The sequence below is a fragment of the Castor canadensis genome, chromosome 10 (genome assembly GCF_047511655.1).
Source record: "Castor canadensis chromosome 10, mCasCan1.hap1v2, whole genome shotgun sequence".
NCBI lineage: Eukaryota > Metazoa > Chordata > Mammalia > Rodentia > Castoridae > Castor > Castor canadensis.
In genome coordinates this window covers 106,580,789-106,606,813 of record NC_133395.1, presented here as the reverse complement: position 1 = coordinate 106,606,813, position 26,025 = coordinate 106,580,789, and the positions used below count along the sequence as shown (strand labels likewise).

At 38.8% G+C, this 26,025-nt stretch overlaps 1 pseudogene; it reads right to left on the bottom strand.

Annotated features, from left to right (window-relative positions):
• Positions 1–18,829: 18,829 nt before the first annotated feature.
• Positions 18,830–19,255, bottom strand: LOC141411335 (10 kDa heat shock protein, mitochondrial pseudogene; annotated as a pseudogene).
• Between the last annotated feature and the right edge of the window lie 6,770 nt (positions 19,256–26,025).

Below are 26,025 nucleotides of genomic sequence, written 5' to 3'. Positions count from 1 at the left end.
AATCTAAGAGCTGCCTAAAAGATTTTTAAGGTCGTGTTGAAGAGGAAGATAGCCTTGAAACAGGGTTGTAAAACATGGTAAACTGTCAATTAAAAGCTGTAACCTCGGACAGAGCTGTAAGGAGTTGCCCATTAGAGCCATGCAAAAGTTTGGGACCAAGATGAAAGGCACCATGCAGAGATAAGCACCCATTCCTGCCTTCCTTTGTCTCCACTTGTAAATAAACTTTCCAAAGCAGGCCTCCCCCCATTGCTCTTATCTAAACCTCAGGTCTCTAACCCACTACTAGCCCTACTTTATGGGAGAGCACATTCCTTGTAACCTGATACCCTGCACTGCCTTTTAAATATCCTGTGAATCCTTTGTTCGGGGCTCAGACACTGGTACATGTCTGGGCCCGCTAGCGTGAAAATTAAAATCTGAGTTCTCCACTCCTCCGAGTGTTGCTTGGTTTCTCCTCTGACTATATTGCCACAACAAATGGAGGCCCCAGCGAGATTCCAACCAACTGGCCCCTTGTGCCACCAGCTGGTGGCTGGGCTGTATCGGAGTAGGGAGGGACACAGGACTGAATGAGGTGGCGCGCCACCCGATGGTATTCCGGGTTCTCCTTCACCCTGGTGCCCCAACTCTCTGAGCAGTCTTGACCTGGCTTGGACTCCAAGGAGAAGTGGACCAACTCATCTGGCAGTCTTGTCCAGACTTGGTAAGCACCACCCCCGGGAAATCAGTCCTAAGTCAGGTCCCGTCCCACTGGAAGGAAGGGGAGCTTGATCCACTCCCAGGAACCTCCAAGAGTAGTTCCACAGGTCTGTAGTCAGGTCCCGTCCTACTGGATGGAAGGGGAGCTTAATCCACTCCCAGGAACCTCCAAGAGGAGTTCCACAGGTCAGGAGCTTCTCCCAGAGGGGGGGAAGGAAGGTGTTATAACTTTGGTGTGAATGTGTGTGTGTGTGTGTGTGTATGTGAATTTGTTTAAAGCATGGGCAAAATTTAAATTGCTCCTGGAATTCCAGCTCATTTTATGCGCGCTTAAATTGACAGTTTTTCTGGCATGCTTAATTTATAAAACTTTTTGTGTGTGCATGTAAACATCTTAAAAATGGTTCTTAAATTGATACTATAAGGTTAATATGATATTCAAGGAAAAAAAACAGGATATTTGTTTTAAAGATCTTTGTTATAAACTGCTTAGACTTTTACATTTAAATATGTAAACACCTTAAGGACGATTCTTATTGTAGAGTAAACGTAAAAGTTATTACTCTGTTCTACTGCTACCTTAAACAACAACAACAACAAAAAACAAGCTTTCAAACTTATTTCAGTCAGGCATCACTAGGATGCAGACACTCAGGGGTTAACACTCTGGCTTAGCTAGGAAGGAAAAAAAAGAGGCTACAGTCTGCAACAAAGTCTTAAAATTTAGGTAGTTAAAATGACCTTAGCCTGTTTCATTCTGTCATAAATAAAATCTGGGATTTAATTCTCTCTTATAATATATGGGTCTATTAACAAATGAGTTTTCTATAAATTGCTTTTATACAAAAAAATAATTTCAGAGTTGCTTTCTTTCTTGTTTTTTTTTCATGCAAATATAAGGCTCTAAGTTAAAAGATTTTATGAGTTATTTTCAACAAGTAACAAAATATATAAAAGGTATCAAGGATATGGTTTTTTTCAAAATAAATAAAGGGTTAAAAAATACCTTTAGATAAAAAAGAGCATAAAGACCAGCTCCCCAGAAGATACAAAATAAATTGTCACAAAGATACAGAGTAAATTGTCATAAAATGATACAGCTTATAGATGGTATATAACTAGTTAAAGTTAACTAAAATCCAGTTACATTAAAGGTTTTATAACTTCAAAGTTTAATGTACTGATGTTAAACTAAAATTTAATTCTCTAAGCTCATAACAACAAGGCTACCTTAAAAATATTATATTGGTCTAGATAACATTTACAAAAATTGTCTTATAATTGTTTTGTTTTGTCAAGATAACTCAAATTTTTGATACTCCAGGTTAATCCATAAATTTGTCAAGATAACAAGAGTTTATTAAAACACAGAGAGACAAGAGGCAGCTGAACATAGGGAGTACTGCTGCACTGATATGAGGGTTAAGACAGATTTACTTATGTAAAGCCAAAGTGCACCTTCCAGATAGGATGAAAATAAATAAATAAATAAGTAAAAACTCCAAGAGGAGCACTACACTGGAAGTCAAGATCTCCAGTTTTTATTAGACATAACAGAGTGGAGATGTTAGTCCTACTCCTTCCACATGGCAGGTGGAGGAAATTTTTCCCTGAGATGACCAGATTGGGGCTGTTATTTTAGGGGGGGGGGTTCCATTGACTGTAGGTGATGGGATTCTGCTATATGTCAAGAGCCATCTGTTAATGTCAACAATCTGGGATATGATTTCTTATCAACATCTGAGCCATGGTTCTTGGCCACTATGTTTCCTAACTTCACACTTAGTCCCCATAAATATTTACCTGTGTTCTGTGGTGATTTTTGTCAGGGTTTTAACTACTAAGGTAACTGAGTCATGTTCATTTAAGAGTTGGTTTATGTTGGGGTTAACAATGAAGACAGCCATGTTAGGACTAGACCCCCCCCACCCCTTGCAGCTGGCTCACCTTTGTCATCCTGGATATATGCCAGGGACAGCTGGGCAGACAGTGACTTTCCTGGTACTTTTCCACTAGCCCCCTATGTCTAGCCCAAGCCTGTATATGGCAATGGGCTCTTGCTGTCTTGCTGGGGTCCCCCTCCACAAGGCTCCTGCCTAAATAATAAACCCTGTACCAGTGTTTCAGCTGTCTCTGTGCCTATTCCATGCCTCTTATTTTCTAACAGTTATGTAAAACTTTCTAGATGACCTCATGGTTAAACAACTGTTGTCTTAGATGATTCTAATACAGTTTGTACCCTATGCTAGTTTGTGACTGGGCTGTTTGGGTTTGCTAAAACTGTTCTTTCCCCCTACAACTGATAAAAATCTAAAGTTTTACTTCAAGAGCAACAACTAAATTAATATGTGTATTAACCTCTATAGAGTTGTGATGCTGTTGCTGGTTCCTGTGTATTAAGTATATTTGTATTTTCAAGTATATCAAGTCTTCTACAATACAAAATTTAGATAAACATGGTAACAAAAAGCTAGTGGTACTGATGTACTGTTCTGTTGGTTGCTAAATTGTCCGTCAAAATTTTAACCATGGCTCTTTTAAGTTTTTGTCATTTCAGTTCTGATCCTCCTGGGACATTTATAATCAAGTCCATAAAAATGACTAATGAGTGCCTATGTGTCAACCAAGGTAACTACTTAGACATCTACTTTTGTTAGATTTTGTTTTGTATTGTACTTGTCTAAAAGTGCACTGCCTAAGAGCCATTCCTTCTAAGCCTCTTTGTTGCTTAAATTTGGCCAAAAGGGTCTAGTTGGCACTGACTCCCACCTGATCTGCTCATTATTCCCTCCCAACGTGGGACTGAAACCAAACAAACAGAATCCAGGAAAAAGCAGCCAATCAAGAAAGATCTTCAGTCTGCAGCCATACCACCCTGAATGCACCCAATCTTGTCTGATCTTGGAAGCTAAACAGGATCAGGCCTGGTTAGTACTTGGATGGAAGACAGATCTTCAGAAGAGACTGTTCGGAGACTAACAATTTGGAGACAAAGGGGGGAATGCCATCAAAGTTCCAATGGAGTCATTGGTGCCAGACCTCTCAAAGATAACCAAGGCCAAGAGGATTAAAAAAATGGTTCTTATGCATGTGTGGCTATCTGACATTAAAGCTTTTCCAGACACAAACTCACATTTTTAGACAGGGTCTTATACTTAAATAGAGACAAAATAACTATTTTTACTGGATCTAAACATGTCCTTTAATACTTAAAGATGGTGTTTTAAACTTTAAAAAAAAAAGTTTTCTTGGACATATATACTGACAGTATATTGTTGCCAAGGTAATTCTACTCAAAAAAAAAAAAAAAGGAGAGATATGATATATAAAAAATTATAAAGAAACTACTCCAACCCAGTTGTATGGGTCCCCATCTAGTAATGTTGGCAGCTCTTAGGACTGTTGAAGTTACAGGAGTCACTCCCGGGACTCATCACTCCTGAATAAAAGGACAGCTGCCCCTGCAGAGCCCAACGTCTGACAGGCTCGCCATGATTCAACTAATACCCCTCAGATTAAGGTTCCAGAGAACTTCACAACAGCATGCCATCACTGTTGAGATCTCCAGCCCTGCCCCAGCCATATCCCGGAAGCTGGTTGGTCAACGCATGGCAGAAGCCTGATGATTCATTCACCAGGACACAGATGTATCCTCTTCTCTGTCACCCATACCTTATCCTGCTGATTAGCATTGTGCAATCTGTTTACACGAGGACTGGCTGTCACTGCTCCCCAAGATTGAAATGTAAGCCAGAGATTACTGCTGGCCTTCTGTTACCTCCTCATAGTAGGAAACCTTACTGCTGTTTGGTGTCGTCTGTAGCCCAGACTCCAGTCTCAGGCATGAGGTCTCTGATGTGTTATTGCCTTCTGACTCTGCTACATTTTGAGGTTGTCCAATTGGGAGGCTGGGATGACTGCTTGGCCTGCATAAGGCCGCCTTCCTTCCAGGGAAAACTGAGGTATGCCTTCACCTTTTATCAGTATCTGTCACCCGTGTGCAGCATATCAATCTCTGAATGCACCAGGAGAGGGATGATTTACTATAAAGAAAGCTGATAGCCTAACTGGGTTACAAAAAAACAAAGACATTATAGGGCATATGGATTGCTGGGAGAAAGACAGGGACACCTTAAAGTCATAAAACAGTGGAGGAAATAAACCTCCTTGTGCCACCCTACCCTTCTACCCCACTCCCATATCAGTTTACTACTAAAGGGAGAGCCACAGATCTAGAGAGGCCACCCAGAGGTGATTACCTAGGTGGACCTGGGCCAATAAAAGACATTGATCTGCCACCACCATGACCCCTGTTAAGGCTTCCTTCTAGGACAGGAAACCTTAACTTGGAATCTCAACTGTACAGCTACCGCCATTCGATGTACAGTTGACAGGCTATGATGCACCAGCCTGGGATTCTTCCTTGTCTGAGGGACCCTTGCTTACCAGTACTTGCCAGCTGACTGGAAGGGCATTTGCACATTAGCATTCCTCACCCCAGATAAACATAGTGCCTAACAATTAGACACCCCCACCTTTAATGGCTCATGTGCGGTCGAAGAGAGCTATCCAATTCATACCTTTATTAATTGGACTGGGGATAATGACTGGGAAAGGAACAGGCATAGGAGGGACTGCCTCATCAGTCGCCTACCATAATTAATTATCTGTGGACCTAACAAATGACATAGAACAAGTGGCTAGGTCTATAGTGACCATGCAAGACCAGCTAAACTCTCTAGCATCAGTGATCCTCCAAAACGAGAGTGGGTTAGATTTACTCACTGCCAAGAAGAAGGGCTTTGACTTTTCTCAAACACAGAGTGTTGTTTATGTAAAGCAGATAGAAATGGTCAGAGATATGGCTCATTCCATTACCTGGCCTCTCCTTATGCTTCTATTGACACTTATGTTTGGTATGTGCCGTCTTAACGCTATAACTAACTTCATTAGCTCGCAATTGGAGGTGATAAAGTTACAGCTCCTGGTAACACAATATAGGTCTTTGGGACAAAAAAAAACCTTATAAGATTTCTAAAGTCTAGTGTTGATGCTTGTCCATAAGTGGAAAAAGCATCAAAAGGGGGGAATGAAGAGGAAGATAGCCTTGAAACAGGGTTGTAAAACATGGTAAACTGTCAATTAAAAGCTGTAACCTCGGACAGAGCTGTAAGGAGTTGCCCATTAGAGCCATGCAAAAGTTTGGGACCAAGATGAAAGGCACCCATGCAGAGATAAGCACCCATTCCTGCCTTCCTTTGTCTCCACTTGTAAATAAACTTTCCAAAGCAGGCCTCCCCCCATTGCTCTTATCTAAACCTCAGGTCTCTAACCCACTACTAGCCCTACTTTATGGGAGAGCACATTCCTTGTAACCTGATACCCTGCACTGCCTTTTAAATATCCTGTGAATCCTTTGTTCGGGGCTCAGACACTGGTACATGTCTGGGCCTGCTAGCGTGAAAATTAAAATCTGAGTTCTCCACTCCTCCGAGTGTTGCTTGGTTTCTCCTCTGACTATATTGCCACAACAGTGTCAAACTAAAATCAAATCCTCTATGTCTATGAAATAACAAGGTTATCTTAATATTGTTCTGCTCTGAGTAACATCTACAAAAAAACCGTCACAGAGAAAGATTTTATCAAAGAAATTATTTGTGTTTTCTGCTGATCTTGTCAAGCTTTAAGTACTACTAAATCAGAGTTCATTTACATATTTGCTTATGTGTCTTACATGACCACCTTGTAACAGTGTTATGTTATACTTTATCTAAATATGGTACAAACATTTAAAAGGTTAAAAGTGTCAATTTATATAAAACAATGAGCTAAAGCTCTCTTTTATCCAAGAGTGTTACATTTAAATCCTGACAGCCCCTGCCTCCCACAGGTCACCTACCTAGGTGTGGCCTTAAAGGAACAGACTCACTCCCTGAGTCATAAATGCATCAACCCAATCTTCTATTTCCCAACCCCCTATACCATAAGACAGCTTACTGCTTTCCTGGCAGTTATAGGATTTTGCAGAATTTAGATCCCTAGGTATGTAGTCCCTGAACAGACACCTTTTTATGCTCCTCCTAATATTCCTATTTGGGTCTTAGATAATGTGTGGCCACCCCTTTCTCTTAGAAAAACTTGCCTCCAACAGACTCTGCTCCTCTGGCTGACTACCTGCCTTCTCAGTGAACTTCTCAGAGAGCATGCAAACCAGATCCTGCCCCACCCTATAACAATTTCTGTTAAACCAGGGCATCTTGTTCTCCAAAAAGGATATTCTACCCTCTCCATTGGGACTTCGATGGACCAGCCCTCATCTGGTCATTCTCATGACACCCACTGCTGTCAAGCTCAATGGGTTCCCCCAATGGCTACACCTCTCAAGAAACAATTAGAAAAATGGAGAAGGGCATTGGAGGACTCTTGAAATTGTCTAGGGAACAGCATTTCACAGTGGTTCTCCTGGCCAATGCCCATCCTGATGCCTATGTTCTTGCTCTCCTATTCTTAAACTTCCTCCCTTGTATCATACTACATGTCTGCTATTGCTAATCAAAAATTTAACCAGTTGTACCTCCAGGGATACCAACCTCTCCAAAACGCGAGGATAGTTGGCTGATACCCACCATGAGGAGGTCGGAGGATAGGCTTGAGACTCTTTATGACCTGTGGCTGCAAGGGACCTTCATCAACTTCAGGGAAGAGGAAATCTTCATTTTTGGAGCCTGGGTGTACGCCATCATGAGGCTCAACACCCTAACATTGTTTGCCAACTGACCCTCCCTTCCCCTATGCTGCCCCTTGCCAGCTCGAAGAAGCCAGAATGAACACAACACCCCCCTTCCTTAACAAACAAAAAAGGGAGGAATGTTGGCAATAATGGCACCGATAGGTTTCAGTTCTTATTGCACCCTTAAGCCCCTGTTTTCCAGGGTCACGGTCCTGCCTCCCAGCCTCAAGTCTAGCTTGAACCCTCCTTCTGCCCCAACCTCCAATCAGCATGAACCATAAGATCCTAACCAATCAGATCATACTGAGTCCCACTGAGGGGTATTTAAGCCCCTGCCCCTCTCTCCCTCTCTCTCTTGGCTCTCTGCTCCCACCCGGCAATAAAGAATCTCTTGGCCAGATCACTCCTTTCCACGTGGTCATTTTGGGGCCTATATTTCCTTACAGTTAGCCCTCTGTATACACATTTCCATAGATGTAGATTCAACCAACTGGGGCTTAACAACATTTATTGTATGAGCATATGCAGATTTTTTTCTTGTCATTATTTACTACACTCTATAGTATAACAGCTAATTATATAGCACTTACATTGTGTTAGGTGTTATAAGTAATCTAGAAATTACTGGAAGTGTATGGGATTTCATATAGGTTACATACAAATATTGGGTGCCATTGTATATAAGAGACTTAAGTGTTCGTGGAGTTTGTTATCCACAGGGGTCCTTGAGCAAACCTTCCAAAACCTCCAAATCTTCCGTCCTAAGGAAGACTGTAATAGCCAGTCTCAAGACACATTGACTCAAGTTGTAGTGACCATAAAAAGATAAAAGTAGATTAAAAAGTTGACATGGCTTAGTTATGTTTTACATTTTTCTAATTAACTTATTCTAATTTAAATTTCTGGTGTTTCATAACCATAAATGCACCAACAGAAGAAATTAGAAAATAAAATTCTTTCTACATCATTTTGTGGATAGAGTATTTAGGCAGGCAAATTAAAATATATGTATGTTCTTTTGACTATAACAGAAGTAAACTCACATGTTATTATTTTCCAACTTTAAAGATTTCAACAAAAGTGTTTTATTTTCTTTGGTCTCATCTTATTTCTTCACTTTTTAAACTGAACCATAGAAGTTAAAAATAACATAGCCACTCTCACTCAGTATAAATGTATAATGTGACAGATGAACTCCAAAAAATTCTGTTTGGAAGCATGTAGAGAATAAATTATAAAAAAAGTGAAACAAAAACCTGTACAGAGATTCCTTGTTGTTGAATGAGCAGAAAACCTGTACTTCAAACATTGGGAATCTTGTCATGTTTGAAAGGTTTTTTTTTTTTTTTAAGAGATTGCTTTATTTACTTTATATAAAATCTAATAATGTGCCAGAGAAGAGAACAAGAAAACAAGTAAAAAGAGGGAAAAATAGTAAAGGATGAAAGAGAAGGGGACCAATGATGGAAAACACAGAGTAAATGTCAGAGGAGTCCTGAGAATTACAAGCAGGGATTTGAGGATTATGTGCTCAAGTTTTCTGATGGCATAGAGACATTAGTGTTAAAAAGTTAGAAGGCAAAAGGATCAAAATGCAATTTCTAGTATAACAGCTCAGCAGACTAGAATGCCTTCATTCTAGTTTAAAAAGAGGTAGAGAAAGCATTAATGGATGCCATTGTTTTTAGGTAGAGTTATTCTGAAGACCTAAGTTTAAACAGTTGAACTAGAAGAGGTTTTCTGTTTAAAGTGGCAAAATACGTCACAACAAAATAGAATAATGCAGCCCATATAAAAGTGTAAAGTTGAATATATACTAACAATAGAACAATCATATTTGGATTTATAACACATAATATCATCTATCTTCCTGGAAGGACAAAAAGTGTAGTTGTAAAAATGTGCTAACTTTAACAGAGAAAATGTAGATATGAATGTGACTTGAAAAGTAAAAATGAAGAAAAGCATTGGCAGATCTATAAAATATTGACTGACTTGTAGTATATGATAAAAAAATTCAGAAGGAGAAGCTTAAATACTCTTTGGGAAATCTAAGGCCTCTAAAGTAATACAGTATGGTGGTTATCACTGAGCCTGGCTTTGAACCCAAACAGAACTGGATTTGAATTCTAGACCTGCTATTTCTTACCCAGCATGGGTGACATTGGGCCAGCCATTCACACACTTTGAGTTCTTTCATCTCTAAAGCAGGGATATTATCTAAGTGCTGTGACTTGATGTGTTCCCCAGAGTTGTGTGTTAGAAATTTAATTCTCAAAGTCATTTGGGAGATAGTTAGGATTAGATGAAGTCATGAGTTTAGGACCACATCTGACTGTATTAATGGCTTTATGGGAAGAGGAAGAGAGGCCATGGGATGCCCGGTGCTGCCCTGGGGTTCTGCGCAGTCTTTATCTGCAAGAAGGTACTCAGTAGATGTGGTCCCTTGGTCTTGGACTTTCCAGCCTCTAGAACTATAAGGAAAAAGTTAAAATTAGTATATAATCATAGCACATAACCTAGTGATGGATTATAGAGTCAAATTTCAACAAATGTTAGGTATTATTACTACTACTATTACCTAGTATTCAGCTAAAAAGAAGAACTTAAGTTTAAAGGGCCATTTCTTATTTTTAGAGAAAAAAATCAAAGCCAAAACTCCCTGCATCTGGCTTTTGTTAATGAAAATGGTAAAATATTTTTTAGGAATACATGCTTATCAATCTGCTGTGTGCTTTTTTCAAAAGATTAGTTTTGGGTTCCAAAGTGAGAAGAGAAACCTGCCTGCACCTATTGTGAAAGAGTCAGTATATAGGAGGCCATGAGACAATTCTATGGCTTTTCCTGAGAAAAAGCTTAGTCTTTGAATGACAACCAGAACAAGTAAAAGGCAGCTAATTTATTGAGGATTTCCATCTCTATAAGAGCATGTGGGTCTATACAGTATTGACTGTTATCTTTGTTTTCTTTTGACACAGCGTCTTCTTTGTAGCACAGGCTGGCTTCTAACTTCTGATCCTTCTGCCTCACAAGTACTGGGATAGACCTGTACACCAACCACCATGCCTGACTTTTTTCCCCCTTCTTCTGTGAATGGGACCAAAGACATTACACATGCTAGGAAAGTGCCCTATCAATGAGCTACACCCACAGCCATCTAGTTTTTTTAATATGGTTTCACCTCACCTCTCTGTATACGATAAACCCTTTTGGAGAATGGACAATTTATTTCACCTGGAGCATTTTGATAGTTTATCATTCAGGAGCTAATGCTTGGAGGGCACAATATATTTTAAAAAAAGATTTTACTATTTCTATTACTGCTAGAAGGGTCCAGTTTTTATTGCTAACTTAACTAGATGAGGCACTGCAAGAGATATGGTATTTTGAATAATGTCCTGATTGCACTTATTTCAATCTAGTGTGCAATCTTCTTATTTTTCTTCAGGATGACAAACAACTGAAAAAGAAATAACATGAGAGACTGTAACTTTTGCCCTGGCACTAAATAGCTCCTTACACTACCAATACCACTTCAGAGGTAAACTTAAATGTTGCCTGGATCTAGATTTTCTTAAAAAGTGAACAGCTTGCTGACAACTGTGACTCAATGTCATGTTTCCAGTGGCAACCTGTACAGTATTTAGGCTTCAAAGTAAGACATTATTATCTGCAACCAGCAAAATTTCTTGACACATTGACATATTCTTCTGCTTGAAATTAGTTCACACAATCCCAGAGAGGTTACAAAGGCAAGCAGTGAGATACTGTATTGAATGCAGATCCTCTTGGCCCTATGTTTTGCTCTAACCATTGCTGTAGTGATCAGTTCTCAGCAGGTTTTGGGGGATTTCAGGTCAATTGCAGCTGTGTCTCATCCCAAGCCAAAGCCTCCATGCACCTCACTTTCTGTCCCAGCATGGCATGGGACACCTGAGAGAGTCATCTTAGAACTTTTGTATGTAGTAGGGCTGAGTTAACAACCATTGGGCCATACTTGTCCAATGGGGGAAGGACACTGATGAATCTGTACTTTCCTCAGGTTGAAGCTCTGTATCATATTTTATAAAGGAACTTCAGAAGTTTCCAGAAAGATCAAGTACTAGTCACCTATAGCAGTGGCCAGCTCAATAATACATCTTTGTGTGGGCCTTTTCTCTTTCTCATTTACTCTGGTCTCTCATTCTTGGTCCAGGGGGTCATTTCCCAAATAAATCAGTTATACCAAAACGCTTGTTTTATGTTCTGTCTTTAGGGGACACAGGCTAAGAAAACCATCAACATGTATGTTTGGGATTTATTTTATTTATTTTTGAGACAGAGTCTCAATATGGAGTCCAGGATGGCCTGGGACTTGCCTTCTTCCTGTTGCTGCCTCCTGAGTGCTGGGATTACAGGTTTGTGCCATGACATCTAGCTTGGGAACTTATTTTATAAGGGATGAGATTTATTTCTGTCTGGGTGTGGTTATATATAACAGACCCTATCTTGTAGGATTTTTGCGAGAGTTGAATAAATTAATAGATGCAAGATACCTAGAAAAGTTAATTGCACAGTGTAAACACTTAGCAAATGCAAGTTGTATTGTTGAGGTTGTTACACTATTTAGTGCACAAGGATTTTGGCTTTATGTGCATAGTGGATCCCTAGTGGTGGGATGCTTCTTAAAGATCTTGGCAGAAACAATTTCACTACAAAGGTTTTGAAATCAATATATGGTTGACACTTTGGAATGAACTATTATTCATAGTTCATTCACAGTTCCAGAGTTAATAAGCAAATATGTTTCAGTAGGAATTGAAGTGTCAAGTCTAAAGTATCTTATCAGTATTAGTCAGAGTCCTACACTTTCATATGTTTCAAGAACATCCTCTTTTTCTGTGCCATCTGTGCACTGGCACGGATTCCTTACACTAGTTGACTTCTCCTTAGTGGGTCACAGTAGTTCAGTTTGGAGTGGTCAGAGGGGACGTGATCATCACTTGCTGTGGTTATTGTCCAAGTCCAGATGTTAAAGGACACATGTCCTATGTCTGTAATAACCACAAGTACTTATTTGGCACTATGTGCCATGCTGTATGCAAAGGTTTTACATATATTCACTTATTTAGTTCTCCTATTAAGTTTGTAAACCAGATACTATTATTATTTACATTTTGTGAATGGAATCTCTTACACAAATCCTTACCAAAAAGGTCAGTGATTTGATTAAGGTCCCAGCTAGTACGTGATAAAGCAGTGTGTCTGCAGTGTGTGATCATAAGCACTCTACTGCCTCTTGCTCTATGATCAGGGCCATTCTTGATGCTCTGATTGTTTCACAAAGTGATGAAATGTGAGAATTTGGGGTGGTGTTGTACTTTGCTTTGTGAATTCTCTCTGCAAATGCCTGAAAAGAAAAACTGCTCTTTTGTGGCTCTGTAGCTGCAGAAAGAAATGTCAGAAACCACACCTGGAAAAAAGACCAAATTGACTTTTGGGCAGAAGGCTTACCTTTTCCATCATTAAAAACTCTCTTCATTTCAGAATACTTTCGTATCTTTCCCTTAATCCCACCTTCCAAGAACAAGTGTGTGCACATGCACATATTTATCCTATCATATGACCCCACTGTCTTTTATTGTTTAGAGTTGTAGAGCAGAAGGCTGCAGTCAGCTTATTTCTTTTCCTTCGTAGAGAGATTCTATCTACAATGAAATTTGCACAATTCTTTTTCAATTTTGAAGTGTCATAACTCTACTAATAAATATTCAAGCTTTTCAGTCTTTGTTAACTATTTTTTTATGGAACATTTTGTGCCCCCTGTACTAGTGTATTTATGTCCTGTCCTTTAGAAATATTTTTTATGATAGATCTTAATTTCCCCTCCCATGTTCTTTTGGCATAATACTGTGTGTATTATCTCAGGTCTAATTGTTGTTTTTTGTCTTTATGTTTCTCCAAAATCTGTCCTCCATATCATTGGTTAAGCTTTCTGGAGTACCAAGTACATTTTTTGCTGCTAGTATTTATTTTTAAATTTGCTAATAGCATTATTTTATTTTCTCCTTAACACTGTCAGATGTTATCTAATTCTGCTGATTTAAAATTCTCGTTTCATGAAGTTGGTGTTTTCTTTAATATTTGAAAGTGTGAAATAATTTTACTCTAAAAATTCCTCTTGTGTCTTGAAATGATTCTGCTCAGATGCTATCTTTCTGTAGTTTTTACACTCTATATTCCTTATTTTTTTCCAGAAACTTGTGTAATTCCCAAGATTTTATTTTTGCTTCAGGGTTTAATGTAGCTCTAATTTATCCTGCTTTTTGGTATTTGACCTTTTACTTACAAATTGAGTTTTAGGAGATGGCAGCATAATTTTGTGCTTATCTTTTCACAACCTGAGAGTGGCAGCTGGTGTGCAAAGTCACAGGCTGAGAATTTTGCTTTCTCATAATTTCTTGGTGTAACTTGCAAAAGACTGAATATTTATGTCCTGCCTCACCCTACTCCCAGAAAGTTGATGGTATTGGGCATGGGTCCTCTGGGAAGTGATCAGTGCCTTTTTTACAGAGATCCCAGAGGGCTCATCTTTCCCTTCCACCATAGAAGGGCATAGCAAGAAAGCACCATCTGTGAAGAAGTGGACCCTCACTAGACACTGAATCTACCACCACCTTGATCTTGGACTTCCCACCCTCCAGAACTGGTATTTTTTTTTTATAATAGCTTAAAGGGTCTAGATTATTTTGGTATGTACTGTTGTGATGATATATATTTCTTAAATTATAATTTTTTTGTTAGGATGTATTTGCTATACAGGGGAGGATTCAGAATGACAATTCCAATTAGGCTTATATCGTACATTAGTTACATTGCCTCCATCGTTTCTTCCCCTTATCCCCTCTCCCCTATTTAAAGCAATTGCAGAAGATTTCTTTGTTCTATTTCATATAGGTATATGAAGTTCCTCAACCATATACCGTCACCTTAATCTCCTTCATTCACCCTCCCCATACTGTACCTATTTTACAGTCCTGTCCTTCATTATTAATATTTAAGTTGATGTTCAAAGGGGTTTCTTTTTTTTCATTTATTCATATGTGCGTACACTGTTTGGGTCATTTCTCCCCCTTGCCCCCTGCCCCCTCCCTCTCTCTTCACCCCCCCTCACTTCCAGGCAGAACCTGTTCTGGTCTCTTCTCCAATTTTGTTGAAGAGAAGACATAAGCAATAATAAGAAAGACATAGCGTTTTGGCTAGTTTAATATAAAGATAGCTACCAGAGAGATTCCTAGCATTGCTTCCATGCACACGTGTATTACAACCCGAATTGATTAATCTCTACCAGACCTCTTCACTACTTCCTGTGTAGCAGGGAGGAGGATCAGTAGAAAACAGTCTAGGCCTGAGTCCTCAGAAAGTAGCAGGGAGGTAGAGATGGCATAGCAGAGATAAAGCCTGAGAAATCTAAACATGAGGAAGGTCACGTGGCACTGAGGAGGGGAAAAATCGCAGAGCACTAGGGTAAAGTAGTTAATAAAATTAAATATAACCATATATGGATCAGATCTTGCTTTTTGCTTCTGTAACCTGCTTGCAAGGGTATATAAGGTGAGACCCCTTTGTTCTCGGGGCTCAGCCTTTGGACATAAGTCGCTGAGTCTGTGCTGGCACAATAAAACGTTTCTTCCTGCTTTTTGCCTCAGAGTCTTTATCTCAGCTAGCAACCTCCCATAACACCTGGTCACCTTTCCATAGTGACCTCTGTCATTTTAAGGTTACTATATTAGCTCTTCTGCAGTAGGCAACTCCGCAATTTCAAATTTTGGGTTTCCTACCTTTCCCTATTCCTCCTGTATGTGACCTTCCCTTAGCATGTGACCCATGTCTAATAATATTACTGCATTTTTTAGATCTAAATTCCACATATGAGGGAGACCATATGATTTTTGGCTTTCTGAGCCTGGCTAACTTTGCTTAAGATGATGTTCTCCAGTGGGATTGCTGGATCATACAGCAGATCTGTGTGTAGTTTTTAAAGATGTCTCCATATTGTTTTCCAGACTGATTGTACTAGCTTGCATTCCCACCAGCAGTGTATGAGGGTTCTGTTTTCCCCACATCCTCTCCAACATTTGCTGTTGGTGGAGTTTTTGATGATAGCTATTCTAACAGGGGTGAGCTCCTCGCCCAGTGAGGTGGAGCAGTTCAGATTTGAATGCAGCCTCTGGTTCAGGCAATCAGTTTTGCAATCCACTACTTGCCCTGCTTTGGAGGTGGCTTTTTGCTGTGTTTGTTTACTGAGCTTTCAACACTTGGGGTTTATTTCTTTGCCCTGCCCCCTTTCTCTGGGGCAGGTTGTGTTCCATCAGGTGCCTCCACTGTTCATGTGTTATGATGATTTGCTGTTTGTTTTTCAGTTTTGTGGGGCAGTTAAGTTTTGGATGCTGCTCACTGGCTCAGGAAATGAGCTCTGTGATCCCCTACCTGCCCTGCTTCAGGGAGTGGCTTATCACGCACCGGCTCTTGGCCTTCCTGCTTTTCCTGTGTTTGTTTACTGATAGTTTGGCACTGAAATTAGCTCCTTGCTCCTCCCCCTTTCTCCAGTGCACTTTCAGCATTCCTGCCCCTTCTACTGTTGTGCTAGATTACAGTTTGCTGTTTGTTATTCAGTTTTGTTGGGGGGCGGGGCGTCAGTCTGCCCAGGGGCTATACTCATTTATCCTGGGGGTGGCTGGGGGAGTTCTGCATGGTGCACAGTGCTCATCTGTTTGTTCTGTCAAATGACCCACAGGCAGGTTTGGAGCTGGCAGGGCGCGGGCGGCAGTAGTGAGAAATGGCTCTAAATTTTCTCAGTATAATGTGGCATGGGGAAGATTTCCCTGAGCTAGGGGGTTCAGGTTGTTGAAGGTTTGATTCTGGTTGATGCTTTATTTCTACTTGATGGATGAAGGAGAAGAGAAGGAAAGAAAAAAGAAAAAAAAAAAAATCGCCGTGGGCGAGGAAGGTCTCTCCGGGGCTGGACCCGCCTTGCTGGCTGTGCAGTGGGTTGCAGCTGTTAGGTGCAATTAAAGGCTGATTTGTGGGTCTGTCTTTCAATTATTTCCTGCACCTGGTGTGACAGCAGTTATTATTTTGGCTAGAAGCAGTCAGAGTTGCCCAGTTGTGGCTCCGACTTCTCAGGGAGGTTTTGGAGTTACAGAGGTTAGGCTTCCTGCTTCTGTACCCTAGTTGCCATCTTGGATCCCTCTCGTTGTTTCTTATGGCTGAGTAAAACTCCATTCTCTTTATGTATACCACAATTCCTTGATACATTTGTCAGTTGTAGGTCATCTAAGTTGTTTCCATAGCTTGGCTGTTGTGAATAGTGCTGCAATGAACATGGGTGTACAGGTGTCTCTACTATGTTCTGTCTTACATTCTTTTGCGTAGATTCCCAGTGCAGTATCACTGGATCATATGACAGTTCTTATCTTCAGCTTTTTGAGGAATCTCCATACTTCTTTCCATAATGGTTATACTAATTTGCATTTCACCAACAGTGTATTAGGGTTCCTGTTTTGCCACATTCTCACCAGCATTTGTTGTTGTTATTGCCTGTGAATATGGCCATTCTAATTGGGGTGAGATGAAACCTAAATGTTGTTTTGATGTGCATCTGTTTTATAACCAGGGAAATTGAACATTTCTTCATGTATTTACTGGCCATTTGTACCTCTTCCTTTGAGAATTCTCTATTTAATTCATGTGTCCATTTCTTCATTGGAATGTTGATTCTTTGGGGTTGAGTTTTTTGAGCTCCCTGTGGAGTCTGAATATTAGTCTCTTATCAGATGAGTAGCTGGCAAAGATATTTTCCCACTCTTTGGGCTGTCTCTTGAGTCTAGTGACTGTTTCCTTTGCTGTCAGAAGCTCTTTAGTTTGATGCAGTCCTATTTGTTTATTCTTTTTCTTAGATACTAAGCCTTTTGAATTCTATTTAGGAAGTCAATTTCCTATATCTTTTTGTTCCAGTGTATTTTCTACAACTTTTTGGAGTTGTTTCAAAGTTTCAGGCCTTATATTAAGATCTTTGATCCACTTTGAGTTGATTTTGGTACAGGGTGAAAGATGGGGATCTAGTTTCAGCCTTCTATACATGAATATCCAGTTTTCCCAGCAACATTTGTTAAAGAGGCTTTCTTTTCTCCATTGTGTGTTTTGGGCTCCTTTGTTGAAGATCAGTTGGCTATACACATGTGGGTTTATGTCTGAGTCTTCTATTCTGATCTGTTGAGCTTCCTGTTTTTGTGCCTATACCATGTTGTTTTTATTGTTATGGCTCTGTAGTATAGTTTGAAGTTAGGTTTTGTGATTCCTTCAGAATTGAACTTTTGCTCAGAATAGCTTTGGCTATTCAAGGTCTTTTGTGTTTCCATATGTATTGCAGGATTGATTTTTCTATTTCTGTGTAGAATGTCATTGGAATTTTGATAGTGATTGCATTGAACATGTAGTTTGCTTTTGGTAGTGTGGCCATTTTCACAATGTTGATTCTATCAATCTATGAACATGAAAGATCTTTCTACCTTCTGATGTCTTTTTTGATTTCTTTCTCCAGTGGTTTATAGTTTTCAGCAAAAATGTTTTTGGTTTCCTTTATTAAATTTATTCCAAGGCACGTTATTGTTTTTGAGGCTATTGTAAATGGGATTGTTTCCCTGATTTCTTTCTAGCCTGTTCATTTTTGGCATATAAGAAAGCTTCTGATTTCTGTATGCTAATTTTGTATCCTGTTACTTTGCCAAAAGAGTTTATAATTTCTAATAGTTTTTTTTTGGTAGAGTTTTTAGGGTCTTTTAGGTATATGATCATGTCCTCTGCAAACAGGGAGAGTTTGACTTCTTCTTTCCCTATTGGAATCCATTTTATTTCTTGCTCTTGTCTTACTGCTCTGGCTAGGATTTCCAAAACTATATTGAATAGGAAAGGGGAAAATGGGAATTCCTGTCTTGTTTCTGACTTTGGAGGAAATAGTTTCAGTTGCTGTCCATTTAGTATAATGTTGGCTATTTGTTTGTATATATAGCCTTTACTATGTTGAAGAACATTCCTTTTATTCTTATTATCTTCAGAGCTTTTATCATGAAAAGGCATTGAATTTTGTCAAAGGCTTTTTCTGCATCTATTGAGAGGATCATGTGGTTTTTGTCCTTGCTTATATCTATATTACATTTATAGATTTACATATGTTGAACCATCCTTGCATCCCTGGAATGAAACTGACTTGGTCATGTTGTATAATCTTGTTGATGTGTTTTTGAATTCTTTTTTTTTTAATATTAAAAACTACCCATTCATTTACATATTTTATTTGGAAATGTTTATACAGGTATGGTGAAACTGAACTTCAGAAACAATGGATGTCATCAGTTTAGGTATCATTGGTTTATTATAAAAGGGAGACACATGGAAATTATTTTTACATGATGAAAGATTTTAGGAAGTGAGTGGAATGGGCAGCTTCATGTGATGCCATCTCAGTGATTTATTTCAGTCCACGTACTTTCCAAGAATGTCACCATCTCCAAATAAGAAATAATCCTTGTCATCTAGAACTACTTTGGTGCTTCCATATTCTGGAAGGAGAACTCTATCTCCAACTTGTACACTAACAGGTTGGATCTCTCCATCCTTTCCTTTGGAGCCTGATCCCATGGCCCCTACTGTTGTTTGCATCACTTTTCCTTGAGATTTTTCTGGAAGCATAATGCCACTTTTAGTTACCATTTCAGCTTCATTCTTTTCTACCAATTTTTGGTCAAACAACAGAAGAAACTTTCTAAATGCTTTTCCTTTCATGACTCATGCTGCTGCAGCTTGGACTCTGCTCTTGTGCCGCCACCAAAAGGAGAGACCTGCAGTTGGGCCTCAGGACATGTGAAGAGCTGTTGAATTTTATTTGCCAGTACTTTGTTGAGAATCTTGGTGTCTATGTTCATTAAACATATTGGTCTATAATTCTCTTTTATGATTGCATCTTTATTGGGTTTTGGAATAAGTATAATGCTGGCTTCATAGAATGAATTTGGTAGTGTTCCTTCTCTTTCTATTCTCTAGAAAAAATTGAGGAGTATTGGTATCAATTCTTTAAAAATTTGGTAAATTCAGCCATGATCCCATCAGGTCCTGAGCTCTTCTTTGTAGGGAGGATCTTTATTATTGCTTCAATTTCATTGCTTGTAATAAGTCTATAGGTGGTTAATATCTTCTTGGTTCAATTTTGTTTGGCTACATGCATCTAGAAATTTACCCATTTCGTCTAGATTTTCCAGTTTACTCAAATATAAGTTTTCAGAGTACTCTCTAATGACCTATGGATTTTGTTGGCAATTGTGGTTATGTCCTCTTTTTCATCTCTGATTTTATTAATTTGGGTCTTTTCCCTCCTCCATTTTGGTATGTTGGCTAAGTGTTTGTTGATCTTGTTAATCTTTTCAAAGAACCAACTTTTTGTTTCATTGATTCTTTGTATAGTTATTTTGGTCTTGATCTCAGTCTTTATTCTTATTATTTTTCTCCATCTTCTTGTTTTGGGTTTGGTATATTCTTGTTTTTCCATGAGCTTGAAGTGCATGATTAAGTTATTTACTTGAGAAGTCTCTATTATTATTATTATTTTTAATGTAGGGACTTATATCTATAAACTTTCCCCTTGGCATGGCTTTTGTTGGTTCCCACAGATTCTGGTAGGTTGTGTTTTCATTTTCATTAGGTTATAGGAACTTTTTGATTTTTTTCCTTATTCCTTCACTCATCCATTGGTCTTTCAGCAGTGTGTTGTCCAGTGTCCATGTGTTTGAATATTTTCTGGGGTTTCTTTTTTTGTTGAGGTCTACTTTTATTCTGTTGTGAACTGATATGATACAGGGGGTTAATTCAATTTTCTTGAATTTGTTGAGAATTGCTCTCTGTCCTAAAATATGCTCTATTTTGGAGAAAATTGCATGAGGTGCAGAAAAGAATATATATTGCCTTGTTGTTGGGTGAAATACTCTGGAGATATCTATTATGTCCATTTGGTCTGTGTGCAGTAGCTCTGAAATTTCTTTGTTGATCTTTTGACTGGATGACCTATCTGTTGGTGATAGTGGGGTATTCGAGTCTCCTACTTTCACTGTGTTAGGGTCTATCTATGCTTTTAGGTCTATTAGAGTTTTTTTAAATGTAGAGTGCACTTATGTTTGGTGCATATATGTTAATTGATATTTCCTCTTGATGACCCTTTGTTAATATAAGGGACCTTCATTGTCCCTTCTGACTGATTTTAGTCTGAAGTCTACTTTGTTAGATGTAAGTATTGTTACTCCTGCCTGTTTATGGGTTCCATTTGCTTGCAATAGTTTTTTCCACCCTTTGACTCCAAGCCAGTGTTTATTTTTTTTCAGTGAGATGAATCTGTTGTAAGCAACATATGGTTCGGTTATGTTTTGTAACCCAGTTTGCTATTCTATGTCTTTTGATTAGGGCATTGAGGCTGTTTACATTCAGAGTGTTAATATTGAGAAGTGTGTGTTGTTTCCAGTCAGTTTATTCCCCTGTTGTTTACTTTTACTTATTCATTGTTTCCTGGTCTACTTGGACAAAAGTGTTTATTATTTCTTGAATCTTCCTGTCTCATGGTAGTTTCTCCTTCTGTGTGAAAAAGTCCTTTAAGAATATTCTGCAGTGCTGGCCTGGTAGTCATGAATTCCTTTAGTTTTTCCTTGTGGAAGGTTTGAATTTCTCCTGAAATTAGGAAGGATAGTTTTGCTGGATAGACTACTCTGGGTTGACTGTTTTTCAGATAAATAATGTCTTTCCTTGACTTTCTTGCATTTAGAGTTTGTGATGAGAAATATGCTGTTATTCTAATGGGTTTGCCTTAATATGTGACTTGCCTTTTCTCTTTTGCAGCTTTCAATATTCTTTCTTTGTTCTGTATGCTGAGTGTTTTGATTATGGTGTGTCTGGTGGTGTTTCTTTTTTGGTCCTGATGGCTTGGTGTTCTGTAAGCTTCCTGTACCTGGATGACTCTCTCTTTCTCAAGGTTAGGGAAGTTTTCAGCTATTAGTCTATCAAACAAGTTGTTTATGCCTTTAGTTTGTATCTCTTCTCCTTCTATACCCACAGTTAGTATGTTTGGTCTTTTCATGGTCTCCCAGATATCTCATGTGTTCCATTCATATTTTCTTAGCATTTTTTCATGATCTTTTATTGTTTGGTCTAATTCTTCTACTTTGTCTTCTGTTCCTGATACCATATTTTCAACTTGCTCCACTCTGTTTGCCAAGCTTTTGATTGAAATTTTTATTTGAGGTATTGAGTTGTTTATTTCACAGTGATTATTTTTCAGGGTTTCCATACCTTTAGTGATTTCCTCTTTCATATCCTGCACAATCTTCTTAATTTCATTCGTCTGTTTGTATTCTCCTTGAGCTAATTTAATTGTTTATTCACATCCTCTTTGAGATCAGACACTAACTTTTGTGTCTCTTCTTTGAGCTCATTAATCAGCATTTGTATTTTTTCCTTTATGCAGTTGTTTAAATCCTTAGTGGTGGAATTGGCTTTTTAGAGGGAGCAGTTGTTTTGCTAATTCATTCTGCATTGAGAATTACACACCAGGAGTTGTTTTTGGTTTGGGGTTTCAATCCCTTGTACCCCTGTGGTTGGGGTTTTGAACTTTTTCTTCTGGAATTCCAGCATTTTTCCTCAGAGAGAGGCACACTGTAGACCTTACACTGTGCTCTGGGGGCAAGATTCTAGTTGCGGTGTGTGAAACTGCTTTCCTCGGTGGGGGAGCTGGTGTTCCTGCTATCTCATGGTGTTTCTGCAAGAGCTCTCCTGTGGCTGAGGACAGTTGGGGATGCTGGGCTCTGTGCATGTGGGAAATAGGCCTCCTGGTGTTACTCACCACCACTCAGTGGAAGATCTGCGTTCCTGCTCTTTGATGGAGGAGTGGGAGCTCTCCCATGGGCTGACTTGGTGGGGAGTGCTGGGCTTCAGTGCTTTGTGGGGAGCTAGGCCTTTTGGAGATGGCAGAGTGGCCAAGCATGGAGCCTAGGATCCAATTGTGCATATGGCAGCAGGTTCTCAGTGCTGAGTAGCAAGTTGATGGTGCCATGGGGTAGGAAAACTGGTGGGCTTGTGCTTTAATGCACCCACAGGGCAGTGGGGGCCCTGGAGCCTGCTTGTGCCAGGGTGTAGGTTTCTAAGAGTCAAGCAGAGCAGCTGCTGCAGGCACAGGATAACAAATCTAGCTGGTTTGTGCCTTATGGCACCCACAGAGCAGTGGGTCCTGCTTGTGAAGTGGCATGGATTTTCCTGCTGTTTCAGGGCATGGGTTGTGAAGCAGGGGGGAGTATGGAGCTCAGAGTCCCTTTGTGTGGCCAGGAAGTGGAGGAGTGGAACTTCAGGGAGCTTTCAGGGGTGGAGGGATTGGGAGTGCAGCCCTGCAAACTGTTTTTCCCCTGTGGTTGGTTGGTTCCCTGTGGATTCAAAGAGGGCTTTATTTCTCACTGGTTATGAGATCTTGTGAGTGTCTTTTGGGGTGCCCAGTGTTTTCTTTCTTCAGGGTAGTTAGTCACTGCCAGGATTTAGGAATGTCAACAATCTGCCATTTTCTGTTGTGATGATATGTTAGGGGATTCTTATTTGAAAACAGATGATCTCACTCCTCTTGGTAAGCCATGTTCTTTGGCAAAAAGTTGGAATAAACTGATACCTGGCAAAGGATTGCTTTTTTTTTTGTTTTTTTCCTCATGGAATTTTTTCTTAGCAAACATAACCTGATTCCCAAGTTGAAAGTTGGGCTGTCATCAAGGACATATCTCTCAGTTTAGGAAGACAGATTTGAAGACAATATATTTATATATGTATCTCTTCTAACTTTCCCTTTATTGCAGACTTGTAAAGGGGTAAGTTACCAAAGTGCAGGCTTTTTGAATTCTTATACCTTGCCCATTGTTTGATGTCAGTGGGAACCCTAAAAACCCTCCTCCCTTTCTGACTGCTACCTGAGGCTCTTAAAGTAGGAGAGAGTGGGCTGGTTCTATTGTCTGTGCTCAACTAACTCTAAATGACATATAACTGATAAATACTGATTATGAAGTTTGTTTAACTGTCCTTTTTGGTGTTGTCAGTAGTTATTGATTTTTTTATTTCACATTTTTTGTATCTTTGGTTCTTTTATTGGACATTAGGGAATGTTTTAAATGAATGTGTTTGCTCCAACAACCTTCTTGTGAAGAATCTATGATACATTTGAAAGTATGTCAATTAATACTTGTTAAAATTATAAAAAGGTTAAATTAAACATTTTTACTAGAGGAAGATCTTTTTTAGTTCATTTTGCCACACCATAATTTCCTCATTAACAGAGGTGCTGTTTAGCAGTTTTATCTCTAAATAAATTCATTGCTATTCTTGTAAATATCATTTGCAATTCCTATCACACTCAAAGATTTCAAAAATTCTTAAAATTACTATAAATAATTTTCTGATGGTATAAATTAAATGAGTTCAAATAGGGTAAGAACTTGTCCTTATTTCTTATATTTTTATATGAAATTGAATTTTTCCCCTAACTGTTACCCTTAAGTAGGTATGAGTTATGGGAATTACTGGGATCATAATAATTCTTTCCCAACTGTTTTAATTTTCCTATGATTTTGTTTTCATTACTTAGCTATTTTGATTCTATTCTAATTTGTAGCGATTATTTTTATAATTAAGTTTAATTTATTACAAGACTAATGATAATATAAGATACTCAGTATTTGTCATAAGTACCAACTTAAAATATTTTGGAAGGTCATTCTAGTGGTCTATGAAAATTTGAGGAGACCTGAGTTATACATCTACAGGAATTAGTGTTAAAAATGGAAGGAATGTCTGATATAAAATGAACTTTTAATCTATAAATCAACATAAACTGGTATGGACACTTGGTAATTATTTGGGTGGTTTGATTAAGGTGGAGATCCAAGTTGGATAGCTTAGATAAAAAGGGTTCACATTGGGTTGAATCACATTACACATGAAATATCAGGTCAGGAAGACTGAATTCATCTTGTAATTAGGGTAAGGCTGTTATTCATGTATTCCTTTTTCAGATGCTCTTTTCAGATGAAGGAACAAGGATTAAATCATTTGAAAAAGGCCACATGGTGCTATCCCCTGAGCTGGGAGAAGCTCTCATCATTGCATATTGTTTAGCTTACTTTGCTATTCTCTATTCTTTAAAGTTCACTGCCTGGGTATTTCACGAGACAGCAGTTTGACTTTAATGGATCATCCAACAATGGACTAAAATATCCCACCCAGAAAATGTGACTTTTGTGTGTGTAATCAGCTATGTAGCAGAGTTGTCCTTGCTCTAGAAAATGAGTTATCCTTTCTTTTGTTATGAAGATTATATTTTCAAATGGTGTGATACTCAGTTCCATAAGTCCAGTCATTCTTCCCATGTTCTCTCCTTGAGTGACACTGTTGTGCAATCAAGATAAGAAACACAAACTCCTCCAAGACATTTGCCATCTCTCCATTCCATTTATTTACTGCATTATCAATTCTGTTTATTTTCCTTTTGAAATATTTAAAAAATCCATTCACTTTGTTATTATTACTATTAATATTTTTATCTTTACTTCCAACACCTTGGCCACATTTTTTGTCATTTCTTGTGAACAATTGCAATAGCCTTTTTGTTTTTGTTTTGTTTTTCAATAGTGGGGTTTGAACTCAGGGCCTGTACATGCTAAACAAGTGCTCTACCACTTGAGCCATGCTTAATAGCCTCTTACAATAGTCTTCCTACATCTCATGTGGTCTACCTTTGATGTATTTCCTCCATTCTTCATTCAGCAGCTATGGTGATCTTTTCACAATGTGGAGACAATGACCAGCTGCATCATGTTTCCAATTGGCTTTAGGTCAGGCACCAACTGCCATGGTTAGTTCTCATCATTCTTCATTCTCTGTCTCCACACACACTAAACTTCTTGAGAAACATAAATGTACCTGGCTTCTCCAGACAGACAGTCTTCCTAAATATTTTTCCATTTATCTGGAGAGTCATGTATCTTTGGTGACAAATATCTAATTTATTAGTTTATTACAGTGGTCTTCAGAAAGGAGATGCTACCTGAGCAGGAAAATTAAGGATGCATATTGGAAGACCAATAGAATGAGGGGGGTATTGGAAGCATCTCATAACTAGGTAGGGTTTAGTCATGAAGGGCTTAAATTGACATAAACATTGTACATCTTTGTGGGGCACAGTGTGCTTCTTGGTTAATATATACATTGTGTATTGATTAACTTAGGATGTTAAGGTTATCCATCACCTCAAATTTTTATCATTTCTTTGTGATGAGAGCGTTCAAAATCTTCTCTTCTAGCTACTTTGAAATGTATGACAAAATATTGTTAACTATTATTCCCCTTATGTATAATACAATACAAGAACTTATTCCTCCTATCTGGTGTGGTTCTACCATTAATCAATCTCTCTCTCTTCCCTCCCCTCCTTGGCTTTTGGTAACCAGTGTTCTTTGTCCTGAAGATATTGTAGGATCATTTTAGGCATA